General features: G+C 42.5%; 1 protein-coding gene across 1 annotated transcript in view; it reads left to right on the forward strand.

The window, feature by feature from the left end:
• Nucleotides 1-2,082, forward strand: part of c35h6orf136 (chromosome 35 C6orf136 homolog) — a 35,266-nt gene extending 33,184 nt beyond the window's left edge. Inside the window, exon 7 of the mRNA XM_060850658.1 lies at nucleotides 1-2,082. This exon is cut by the window's left edge and continues 3,088 nt beyond it. The gene's annotated coding sequence lies outside the window, so the exon portion shown is untranslated.
• Nucleotides 2,083-13,830: the final 11,748 nt, after the last annotated feature.

Raw genomic sequence — 13,830 nt, forward strand, 5'->3', positions numbered from 1 at the left:
GGTCTTCAGAATGTTGCCTAAGCTGCATCAGAAAGTAAATAACTTGTAATGGCCTTGGCAGAGCAAAACTGTTGCCATTGGGCATAGAATAAGCAAATTATTTTCCTCCCTTTTCCACACGAAAAGACACCAGTCAATTTGATGAGGAATAAAACTTATATCTAAATTCTTAACAGATTTAAGAAGAATGTTTCCTGAGGTCTTCCTGTATTTTATGATTGGGAGGCTAGTCTCCATAGTAGTCCTGATGCAAACTCAAGCAGCCTGATGCCTGAATGACCTTTAGAGGAACCTATTTAGATATTGGCCTCAATCATGTTTTACTCTATCCAAACACCAATTACCTAGTATGTGATTCCATCCAGTGCTAATGCTAATGGATCATCTTTCTGCAGGAAAAGTGCATGGTTTTTGTTTTGATGTCTGTTTCTGCGCTGGGATTAGGCTGATTACAAGCAAGTGGATGAAGTATATTCATGTACTGTATTCCTGAGCAAGAAAATATTTCATTAATTTATAATTTGTCAAGAATAGGGGGTGGTAGCTTCCTTTTGAACACCTGACGTTTTGTGATTCTCCTCCTGTGGCTGTACTCTGTAATGGTAATGGGATCCTCTTATAGGAAAGGGTGAGGCAGTATTTATCTTTGTTTCAAACATCCATCTAGTACTCAATTAGTTAATGCATCATCTAAACGAATATTTCAGAATCAGAGTTACAAGGTCATAAAATATTTCTGTTCACACCTGTTGCTGTTGACCTGAGTGTCACTTAATTTCTGTGATGGATTTTTTTAGAAAATCTATTTCTTTCTCGTCAATGCCCTGACTCTCAACCAAACTCTCAATCAGATTGAATTGAATCTCTTGCTAAGGTTAGGTGGAATTCGAAAATTGCAAATGTGAAGTGGCTTTCAATATTTTCTCAACCAGAATAAAAGCATTAAGACAGCAGTCAGTGTTGCTGATCATTTCTTGCTGAGTACTCCCAACTGTGTCAATGAGTTGGATTGGTAACAACCACTGTATTCTATAGGCTATTTATTGTTTGTTTAAAGTATTTCCTAGTTTATGGGTCTGTGCAGAATGAGAAGTTCCTGTACATTCTTGAGAATCACTGGGGAATCGTTTTTCCCCATCTCCCATCTCTTTAATCTCAATGATACCGAATGAGGTCCCTGTACTGATCAGACTTGAGGGACTCCTTATTGTAATCATAAAGACCATTTTCACTGCTTAGAGCTTGACAGTAGAGAGTCATGTGGTAGAGGAATCGCACTCCCCATGTTAATCATAATGGCTTAGAATTTGCATTTGTAATTATGGCAATCCTGTGTGCGTTTATCGTTATTACTAAAACTGACGGCTGTTTCTGGAGACCCCATATGCACAGAATAATGTGGAAATCCAGAAGTTACTGCTGTTGATTTTTACGCTCCCTCACAGGTTGCACAGTTAATGTCTTACCCAGACTAAAATCAAGCAATGTGTCCCTTTATACAATTAGTCGTGTCAAAACTCTTGCTGTAACTGAGTTTCCAATGGCCGATCAAGTTCATAACTACACTTGAACTGTTTCACTGCACCTGAAAAATGTTGTTTGTGATGTTTCAAGTTTATTCACTTAAACATTCAGCTTCTATCCTGATCTTATGATCCGTTGCTGTACAAAGGGAGGCATGGTGGCTCAGTGATTAGCACTGCTGCCTCACAATGCCAGGGACCTGGGTTTGATTCCATCTCTGGTGATTGTGTCTGTGTGGAGTTTGCACATTCTCCGCGTGTCTGCATGGGTTTCCTCCGGGTGTTCCTGCTTCCTCCCACAGCCCATGCTAAATTGCCCATAATGCTCAGGATGTGTAAATATGTTAGTCGGGTAAATATATGGGTGGGGAAATGGGTCTGGGTGGATTCAGAGGGTCAGTGTGGAGTTGTTGGGTGTTTCCACACAGGGATTCTTGAAAGAAAATTGGTTAAAGAGAACAATCCAATGCATTTTACTTGCTTTGAAGATGCTGGTGTTGGACTGAGGTGTGCAAAGTTTAAAAATCGCTCAACGTCAGGTTATAGTCCACTAGGTTTATTTGGAAGCGCTAGCTTTCAAAGCGCTGCTCCTTCATCAGGTGGTTGTGGAGTATAGGATCTTTATACACCACAACCATCTGATGAAGGAGCAGTGCTCTGAAAGCTAGTGCTTCCAAATAAACCTATTGGACTATAACCTGGTGTGGTGTGGTTTTTAACATTTTACTTGCTGGTTTGCTGTCTGCGAGAGTAATTCGGTTTGCTCGGTTGATTACTTTGGCTCGGCTCCGGGTTCACGCAGATGTTGGGAAAAGGGAGGCCTGCTGTCGGTACGTTGTGTGATTGCTGTGAGTAACTGCTTTTGAGATCAGCAGTGAGGAGAGTGTCATCGTCCTGGTGATGAAAACAGGCCATTGAAAGCCCTGTGGAAGAAGTAGTGTATTTGCAGCAGGATTTTCAATAAAACAACTAATTTCGTTGAGAAAATTGTCAGAAAAAAGTACTTTTGAAACCATTGATCCGACTCTTAAGTTTCACTGATCTGCATTTGTGGGTCTTTTTTTTTTGAGAACATGCTAAGACTGTCAGCTCATTTTTACATTTCCTCAGGTACATGATTGTACTGTTGGCCTCTTAATATTTTCAGTGCATCTGCCATCTTTGATTTTACACTTGGCAGTACTGATCCCTGGACCCTCTATTTGTGCCAACACCACAGCATCCTGTAATTTGTTCCTCCACCACCTTCTGAATTGAACACTTAATTGTGTCAAAGTTTTTTTTTCCCCCTAAGATGTTCACAGCTTTTTAGATAGGTGTTGCAACTTCCCATATTGAACTTTACATGAGGTTGGTTTTCTGCCGAAGTTAAATGGACCAATGCTGGGGAGACTCCACTTGTCTAATCATCACTGTATATGGATACAGGATGGCATGTAGCCGTGACTTTAAAAAAGGATTATTATTGTCTGTCACTTGTTTGTCTGTGAACATCCAGCATCGTTTGCAATTGCTGCAATAATTTATATGGATGATGCTTTCACATAGTGGTTGAGTAGGTAGTGAAATCCAGTATGGTGACCACTGTAATGAAGCCAAGATTCATGTCCAAGTCTCGGTGGTATATAGACTTCAGAGCTGCATTTGAAGATACTAGTTTTCCCAAGATCTTGTATGGTTTTCCTATACTGGTTAGTCTTGGCCACTCATTCCCATTGCTATTTCTGTCCCACTCTGCTGACTGCCTTCTGGAATACATCCTCTGGAAACCACCTCTCCCTTTGAATGCTGTTTTGCCTCTAGGAAGTTCAAGTAGAGGGAGGACATGGCAATTTTACCACAGTGTTGCCAGTGATTAGCGCACTATTTCTATCCTGTATTGTGGAGGGTTAAAAATCACACAACACCAGGTTATAGTCCAACAGGTTTATTTGGAAGCACTAGCTTTCGGAGCGACGCTCCTTCGTCAGGTGGTAGTGGAGAATAAGATCACAAGACACAATGTATAGCAAAAGTGTACAGTGTGATGTAACTGAAATTATATATTGAAAAAGACCTGTATTGTTTGTGTCTCATCTTTTGGAATGAAATGTTAGTTTCAGTTCTTTCATATGTAAATCACGAAACTTAAAGTTATATTCTCAAGTGAACTTTAACAGTTAACAGTGCCCAGATATGCACTCAAGGTGTGAGCTGTCCGGTAAGACATTGTCTGTGCCACACTGATTTTTAATCTAAAAAAGGATTTACAGAATCTTACATGCATTCATGCAGTTTTTGAGTAAAATAAAATGTAATTCTGCAAGTATAAATTCACCTCACAAACGTGTGTGTGTGTGTTTGGTGGTTGAGTGTGAGATTGTAAAGGGGTGTGTGAGAGAGTGTGTCTGCATGTGTGTATGGGTCTGTCGGAGTGTCTGCATCTGTCTGTGTGTATGTGTATAGTGCAATGGTGGTCACCTGTAATGTGACATGAACCCAAGATCCCGGTTGAGGCCCTCCCTATGGGTACCGAACTTAGCTATCAGCCTCTGCTCGGCCACTTTTTGTTGTTGCCTGTCCCGAAGTCTGCCTTGGAGGACGGTCACCCGAAGGTCTGAGGTCTAATATCCTGGACCGCTAAAGTGCTCTCTGGGAGGGAACACTCCTGTCTGTGGATTGTTGCGCGGTGTCCATTCATCTGTTGCCGTAGCCTCTGCCAATGTACCATGCCTCAGGGCATCCTTACCTGCAGCGTATGAGAGAGACAATGTTGGCTGAGTTGCATGGGTACCTGCCATGTACATGGTGGGAGGTGTCCCCAACTGTGATGGTGGAATCAGTGTCAACGCTCTGACAAGTCTTGTAGCATCTACTGTGACAGGGTTGTATGGAGTTGTCCTGAGAGCCAGGCAGTTTGCTACGAAGAATGATCAGTTTGAGGTTTGGTGGTTGTTTAAAGGGGAGGTGTGGGGAAGGTCTTGGCGAGGTGCTCAACCTCATTGATGATGTGCTGCAGTCTGTGAAGAACATGGTGTAGTGTTTTGGCTCCTAGGAAGTCCAGGACAATGAAGGGTACATGTCGGTTGCAGCTTGTGTCCCTCTCCTGAGGAGGTCATTACGGTTTCTGGCTGTGGTGGGTGTTGCTGACTTGAGTGGCATCTAGTCTGTTTGCCTTAAAATGGAAGTGACGAGAACCCATTCTGAAACACTGTAGGTTCCATGGCGAAGGTGCTGCCACAATGGTGAGGTTTAGGTCCTCTTTTTTTTGTGGGGGGTGGGGGGTGGGGGAGTGGTAAAATTGTCCTAATAATTACAATGGCCAACCAACAAAATACCACCAAGACACTTTCCAATAGTGCTTGAAGTAACACCAGAAAATGCAGGCTTGTCACCAAAACACAGACTGGTGAATGTTTTACTCCCCTGGTCAGAGCTGAGTCATTGAAGAGCAAACTGCAGAAAGCAGTTGCAGCCTCCCCTTGAAAGAGCCTGGAAGGCTTTTGCCAGTACTTTGCCATTCTGGTCAGATATCTATTGTTTACTGGAGTGCTAAAGTTAACTGAAAAATAAAAATGAATATGTTTCATGAACCGACTCTTTTGGAAAAGCTAGATTTTTGATTAATTTTACATATTTGATTATTCTAATCTCAAGCAATCAGTGTTGGAGAACTGTCACTTGCGTTCATTCAGGTGGCAGTAATTCAAAAGTAGAATCTTAAAACTATGATTTTAGCTTTTAATCTGAAATCAATAAAACCATGGTGTAAACAGGGAAGCGGCAGATGTTTTAGGTTAGTGACCTGTCGTGACTTCAGCTTGTTGGATTGATACCATGCACTTAACCCACTATCACTTTCGATACCAGACAGAGTGTTTGGACGATAGAGCTGCTGAGCTTCATCGATATGACCCATGTCCTGTGGGGCTCAGCACTGTGACTGGTGTAGATCAAAGCCTCGAAACTAAAGTTTAGCAAATAAATGTTCTTTTTAAAAAATACAACAAAAAATTCACTGACCTGAATAGGAAAGCACAGGCCGAAATCTTTCAGGCTCTTTCAAGGGAAAGGTTGCTCTGCTTTCTGCAGCTTGCTCTTTAATGAATCAGCTCCAAGGAGGGGGTTCAGCACTGAAGCATGAACCTGATTGTGTTTCGTTGACAAACCTGCATTTTGTTTTTTTTGTTAACTTCAGTACTACCGGAAACTGTCCTTGGGTGGTATTTGGTCGGCCGGTCATTGTGTCTGCCTGGTAGTTGGATGTCATTGATGTTGGTGGAGCTGTTATGGAGGAGGTGGAAGGAGTTGCTAAGCCCCAAAGCTGTGCAGAGCTGCTCATGCTGGAATTCATGATTATTTATCAGAAGGCAAATGTGGAATATATCCGATCAAAGTCTTGTGTCCACATCTCGAGGGGAATATGGCTTCCCCTCCTCATGAATAAAGCTTCACAGCATTGCGTAGCTAGCAAACAATTGCAATCAAAGATTCTGACAAGGATTGTATCTGTTGCCTCTCTATGGACAAAAATTAGTCATTCTGCATGGCTGCATGTTTTGTTATTCTTGTGAACTGATTGTGGCCTTCTCTGTAATTATAAACTGTATATAGTTCTATATAATATTTAAAAAGAATAAAAGTAATGTCAAATTTCTGAAATAATCTCTGCCTTTCCTTTTTGTTTATTGTTGGGGGAAATTGGTAGTAATGTCACTGGATTAGTAATCCAAAGGCCCAGATTAACCCCGTTGGTGTACAGGTTCAAATCCCACTAGTGGAATTTACGTTCTATTAATATAGAATGTAGAGCAATTCCCAGGACCAGTGACCATGCCGCTATTACCAATAGTTTGATAGAGGTCTACAAAATTGAGAGGCATAGATAGCGTGGAGAGTCAGAGGCTTTCTCCCAGGGTGGAAAGGCACAAGTGGGCACATCTTCAGAGGGAAGGTTTAGGGGAGAAGGGTGGGGGAACACTTTCTTTCACAGTAGTGGAAGCTGGCACGTTAGCAACGTTGAAGGAGTATTTTGATAGATGCGTGCACAGGAGGCAAACAGAGGAATAGAAATTGCAAACAGGCAATAAGTAGCTGATCTAAATAAGGATTAGAATCCAATCGGTGTAAGCTTAGTGGGCTGAAGGGCCTGTTCTTATGCTGTATTGAATTGAATTAATTGTTGTAAAAACCTGCCCGGGGCATGTCCGTCCTTCAGGAAATGTCCTATAATGCCAGCCTTATACTTGCCTTTAAATAAGCAACGGTTATGGTCAGGTCAGAGCCATAGAGATGTACAGCACGGAAACACCCTTTGGTCCAACCCGTCCATGCTGATCAGTTATCCCAACCCAATCTAGTTCCACCTGCCAGCACCCGGCCCATATCCCTCCAATCCCTTCCTATTCGTATACCCATCCAGATGCTTTTTAAATATTGCAATTGTACCAGCCTCCACCACTCCTGGCAGCTCATTCCATACATGCACTGACCTCTGTGAAAAAGTTGCCCTGTAGGTCTCTTTTATATCTTTCCCCTCTCACCCTAAACCTATGACCTCTAGTTCTGGACTGCCCCACCCCAGGGAAAAGACTTTCTCTATTTACCCTATCCATGCCCCTCATGATTTTGTAAACCTCTATAAGGTCATCCCTCAGCCTCTGGCGGTCCAGGGAAAACAGCCCCAACCTGTTCAGTCTCTCCCTATAGCTCCAACCCTGGCAACACCCTTGTAAATCTTTTCTGAGCCCCTTCAAGTTCCACAACATCTTTCTGATAGGGAGGAGACCAGAATTGCACACAATATTCCAACAGTGGCCTAACCAATGTTCTGTACAGCCGCAATATGACCTCCCAACTCTTGTACTCAATACACTGACCAATAAAGGAAACCATACCAAACGCCGCCTTCACTATCCGATCTACCTGCGACTCCACTTTCAAGGAGCTATGCACCTGCACTCCAAGGTCTTTGTTTAGCAACACTCCTGAGGACCTTACTATTGGGTGTATAAGTCCTGCTAACATTTCCTTTCCCAAAATGCCAACACCTCCCATTTATCTAGATTAAACTCCATCTGCCACTTCTCTGCCCATTGGCCTATCTGATCAAGGTCCTGTTGTAATCGGAGGTAACCTTCGCTGTCCACTACACCTACAAGTTTGGTGACACCAGCAAAGGTTTAGGCTAAATATATTTTGATGGGGTTTGGCCTGGTCCATAACAGAACTCTGCCATCTTTGCCTGATGGCCTGTAGCAATTTGGCTGGCTGACTGTGCTCTGAAATGGCCTGAAGAAATCACTCAAGGGCAGTTACAAAAATGAGTGACAATGTTGGTCTTACCAGCAACAGCAGCATCCCATATAAACTTGTTATTTCTTGAACATCATTCATACTAATGTGGAATCGAGTGGAGTCTCGCTCTCGCGCTCTTACACTCTCTATCTCACTGTGGATATGACCATGTCTTGCCATTTACCAGTCTAGCTTCATATTGGTAAATCAGCATGGACACTTCTTTCTCCGTTTAAATATTTGAAGAGATTTCCTGAGTGACTCTGCGTGTGCAAAATCCCTGGGTCAAAAGCAATGACCAGGCTGGGTGGTGTGACTCTATACAAAAGCAACAATCACAAAACACAGTGTGCCAAACTTGCTAATTGAGACTTTCCACGTCCTGCTTAGAAATTTCCAAATGGGAATAACAGTTAGTGTGAAACATTAACCAAATATGTGCAGGCCAGGTGAATCGGCCAGGCTAAATTGCCCATAGTGTTAGGTGCATTAGTCAGAGGGAAATGGGTCTGGGTGGGTTATTCTTCGGAGGGTCGGTGTGGAATGGTTGGGCTGAAGGGCCTGTTTCCACACTGTAGGGAATCTAATCTAATCTAATCAATTTGATCAAAAGCCCCATCTCAAGCGCTGATATCAGGTAGCTCTTGTAAGAATATTTGTTATGTGCAAGGTTTGAGCACATGCTCTGGATATTAAATTATCAGGCTCAGCTGATTGTTTGGCTTGGTTGCTTTCTGATTAGTGGCTGGCAATTATTGAGCCCCTCCCTATTTAAGTTTCAATGTTCCAGGTTTTTTAGATTAGATTAGATTACTTACAGCCCAACAAGTCCACACCAACCCTCCGAAGAGCAACCCACCCAGACCCATTCCCCTACGTTTACCCGTTCACTTAACACTATGGCTTTTCCCGAGGGTTACGAGGAGAAGGCAGGAGAATGGGGTCGAGATACACGGCAGCCATGATCGAATGGTGGAGCACACTCAATAGACCGAATGACCTAATTCTACTCCTATATCTTTTGGTGTTATCTCCTGCACATCAGGGGCAGTGGAGTTGTAGGCACCAGGATTCCTAATTTGTACATTTTGTTCAGTAACTGAATTGCAGATTTACGGGCCAACATTTTTCCTAAAGGAACTGTATCTTAAAAATTCATTCATGAGTTGTGGTTGTGCTGGGTTCATTGCCCATTCCTAGTTGCCTTTGTTAGAAACAACATTCAATAAAATTTAGACAAGACCACCAAAGCTGGAAACAAGACAATTTATTACGAACTTGGAAGTAAGGGCTTCAATTGCAAAAGCAAATTAGAGCTTAACTTAGTGCACAGTTATACCCTTTGAGCTGAGTGAGGTCATCTCTCCAGACTCCTAATTACCCAATCTCTCTTACTATTTCACCTCTACCCATCTATGCTCCACGCCCATTGCCCCTTTCTCTCCAAGTTGGCAATTTCCCCCTTGCACGTGCTGTCATAAGGCTCAACTCTTATCTCGATGTTCCCCTTTGTAACTTCTTTCATTATCCCGAGGTACATTCCATTCTTGTACATACATCTTAACATTGTATCGTTTTTGTGCTTCATTTATATGTTTCAGTAATCTTAGCTTTTTGCTGAAACTGTTGTTTTAAACATTATGGTAAATGGAATTATTTTCTTTAATAAATCTATATTAAAATTAGTACTTAATTATCCATAATTATGCACTGAAAAGTAGAGATACTCTTCCCTAGATACCTGCAGGGTTAATAGTTATCTTCTGTACCCTTTTCTGTATGCTTTTTCTATATCTGTAAAAACACTTTTCCCCATTTCTAACAACTCCCCCATTTCTTTTCTTAAACATTTGTTGTTTTTGCAATCTTATTTTCTGCCCTCTTTTCACCCTATGGTGTCGAGGTTCACAATCTAGTCATTTCTGTCCTTCTAAGTTTGTCTTTTTTCAAACTCAAGGAGTAATCTGTTGCTCTCTCTTTCTTGCGCTTGTGCTATTGTCATAACCATTATTGGTTGTTGTCCTCCCAAAGACATTACCAGTTTCCTCATTATCCATTTTAACACATTAAACCCTATCAGTAAACCTACAATTATTAGTAGCGCATAAATGCCTAAATTCACTGACCATTTTCCCCACCTGGTCAATCTCAGGTTACCCCATACCCATCCTTCATCTTTTCGGAGTTCATCTCCAATTTCTCTTATATTGCTTATCTTTTTCTTTACTATTTCTGCCTTATCTTCCACTATGGAAGAAGTGTCTGGGATGAAGGTGCAACATTCTTTACCAATCAGAGCACAGGTTCCCCCTTTTTTCGGCCAAAAGATAGTCTAAAGCCATTCGATTTTGTAAAGCTATTAGCCTTGTGGCAATCATTTCAGTCGTTATGGCCGATATTTGGGATTGAGTCTCCCCCATTGCACCAGCAGTATCATTAATTAAATTTTCAAGGGCGGCTGCTAGTTTCTGTATTACCACCCCTGCCCTTGTAGTGCCGTAACTTGGGAGTAGTGTCCACAGCAGACAGTCCCTTTCAGAGACCTCTCGGGTCTCGCATCTTATCCCCCCCACCTCCTTTCTCAGGTTGGGCTCATGTTTTTCTATTCGGAGGTGAGGGACTATATAAGTGAGGTAACAGCAGCAACTCCAACCTTTCTGGTCTTGAGGAAGTGTTTCGTCAACTTCATAACATGCATGTATTCCTACACACTTGACCACACGAACATATTTTTCCCCGGGAATAAATGAATAGGCCTTCAGGCCACATACCCAATATGTTCTGTTTAATATTCAGGGAGTGGTCGTGGCAGTGGCTTGACTGGTATGGACACAAGATGATTTTCCTAGTTGAAAAGGTGCAGCGTCATTCTGATCACAGAAACGGGTGGTATTCACTGCTCCTTTCGGTGGGGAAATTCTAAGACGATCATTAGTGCCCTGATTTTTCGAGGCTGGCCTTGGAACCATCCCGCAAAGTTATATTTGCTCCTTTCAGATCTCCACTTTGTATGATTTGAAGCCACATCAAATTATTGTACATCGTATACTTCTATTTTAGTGAGCGGTATTACTGAGGTGGGGATTCCAGTTTCACCATGGTGTGGGACCTCTGCACAGACCCAACAGTCGGCAAGTCCCTCTTGTTTAGCGTAATTCTGGCACAGCGTAGTGAAGTGATTTTTCCCGCTTCCTTGAATAGTTAGTGTTACTAACATTGCAATACTATAACAATATCTACCCATGCCTGAACCCTGTCTACCGTCTTGTCTTACCCTTTTAGGTGTCAGGGAGAGGTGAGTCCACACAGCCCTTACAATCAATAACATATATATATATATATATATATATATATCAGCAAACATTAAAAGAATCTTTTGTTTTAATTCATTCTTTTTTTTCTCAGCTTAACTTTCGGGAGGTTGTCTGTAGGATGAGCAGGCTACTCCACCTTTGGGGCGTTCACAGGACCTTTAACGCGAGTGTGATGACTCCACCCTTTCTCAGCAGTCCGAATAGCTGTCTCAGTAGACAGGAGGGTTAGATTAGATTAGATTACTTTAGTGTGGAAACAGCCCTTCAGCCTAACAAGTCCACACCGACCTGCCGAAGCACTACTCACCCACTCCCCTGCATTTACCCCTTTACCTAACACTATGGGTAATTTAGCATGGCCAATTCACCTGACCCGCACATCTTTGGACTGTGGGAGGAAACCAGAGTACCCGAAGGAAACCCACGCAGACACGGGGAGAACGTGCAAACTCCACAGAGTCGGTCGCCTGAGTCGGGAATTGAACCCGGGTCTCTGGCGCTGTGAGGCAGCAGTGCTAGCCACCGTGCCACACACTAGGTTAGGAATGGTCCCTCCCAGCTTGGGGCAGTTTGGTATCTTTCCAGGCCTCTTGATCAGGACCCAATCACCCAGCTGTATACAGTGTGCTGCGAATTCGAGCGGTGGTGTCTGTATCAACAAACCTCTACTCCTAAGAATAGATAATGAAGAGCCAAGTGCCATAATATATTTTTTCAAAAACTCGGCTATAGGCACCTCTCCTTTCCCTCCTAGAAATGGTGATCCAAACACCATTTCATAAGGTGAAAGGCCAATATCGCGCCTTGGGGCAGTCTGAATGCGTAATAATACAATAGGTAGACATTTGGTTCATGGTAATTGAGTCTCTAGGACTCATTTAGACAATTTCTTTTTTATAGTCTGATTCATCCGTTCCACCCGTCCAGAAGAGGGTGGGTGCCAAGGGGTGTGAAATTCCCAAGAGATCTCTAGTCTCGCCATTATTTCTTGCAATATATTGGAAGTAAAATGGCTACCTTGGTCTGAGTCTATATTTTCCACTATTCCATATTGTGGGATGATCTGTTCAAGGAGGGTTTTCACCACTCCTTTTGAAGTGGCTGATGACATCGGGAAAGCTTCTACCCACCCGGTTAAAAGTGGTCTACTAGTACTAAGAGGTACATCTGTTTTCCCACTGGGGGTAATTCGGTGTAACCCACCTGTATACTTTGGAAGGGTCTCAACCCTGGGTCTCTTCCTCCTTTGAGCCCTTCTCTTAACATTTTCTTATTGATCTTTTGACAAATTATACATCCTGTACATATCTGTTTTGCCAATGTATATATTCCTTTACATCCATATTTTGTGGATATACTTAATACTGTGTCACACATAGCTTGGGGAACCCCAGTGACTACCCTGGTGTAAGGTGGCTCAGATGTTTCTCATGACTGGTTTACTCAGTAATTCCCTCCCGTTGGGGAAGATCCACTTTCCTTCAGTTGTCTTAGTAGCTCCTATTTCTTGGAACTCTTTTTCCTCTTCTGTGGACACGGGGTTCACAGGAGAAGAGTCAACTAGGGGTGTAAGAATCTGTACCCTTGTTACTGTATGATTCATAGCTGCCTCTTTAGCTATCTCATCTGCTAGCCAGTTCCCCTTGGCTTCTAGGGTGTTCCCTTTCTGATGTCCAGGTACATGGACTATAGCTATTCCTCGGGGTAATTTTAGACTTTTTAGTACTTGTCCTATTAACTCTTCATGTACTAATTCTTTTCCTCGATTACTGATTAGTTCTTGCCATATCTTTTCTGAAGGTATGGACTACCCCATAAGCATATTTGGAGTCAGTGTAAATCGTCCCATCTCGCTTCTCTAATTATTTTAAAACTTGGTTCAGTGCATACAATTCACAGGTCTGGGCTGACCATGTGTTAGGCAGTCGTTCTGTCTCCACTGTTGGGTTTTATTACTATTGCATATCCACTATTACATATCCATTATGTCTTTTTCCTTTCACTACTCTCGATGATCCATCTATAAACAATCTATCCCCGTCATGTAAAGGTAGATCCCTCAGGTCCTGTCTAATTTTGGTTTGATATTCTATAATATCTAAACAATCGTGCTCTAATTCTCGTTTGTCTAGGTGTTCTCCCCTGCAAAGAAATGTAGCTGGGTTTAGACAGGTGTCTGTTGCAAGTACGAGATCATCTTTCTCCGTCAGGATGGCCTCATATTTTCGGATTTGTGAGTCTGTCAACCATCTTCCTGCTTTTTGGTTTAGCACAGTTCTAACTTGATGGGGAGTGCTAACTACTCACGCTCCTCTGAAAGTAAGTTTCTGGCTTTCTTCTACCAATATAGCAGTTGCTGCCACTGCCTGTACACATTCAGGCCATCCTCTTGAAACAGGGTCCAGAATTTTAGACAGAAAAGCTATGGGTTGTTTATTTCCCTCTCCTTTTTGGGTTAACACTCCTAAGGCTGCTCCATCGTTTACTGTCACAAAAAGGTGAAATGGTTTCTCTAGGGAAGGAAGGGTCAATACCGGGGCTTGCATTAGACTCTGCTTCAGCTCACGTAACCCTTCCTTTTCTTCCTCTGTCCAATACAATCTTTCGTGTTCTGATTCTGTCAGTTTGTAATATAACTTCTTCGTTTTCTGAGCATAGGCATCTATCCATAATCTGCAATAACCTTATCAGTCCCAGGAACTTCTGTAATTCTCGTT

This window comes from Hemiscyllium ocellatum, chromosome 35 (genome assembly GCF_020745735.1).
Source record: "Hemiscyllium ocellatum isolate sHemOce1 chromosome 35, sHemOce1.pat.X.cur, whole genome shotgun sequence".
Classification (NCBI taxonomy): Eukaryota; Metazoa; Chordata; class Chondrichthyes; order Orectolobiformes; family Hemiscylliidae; genus Hemiscyllium; species Hemiscyllium ocellatum.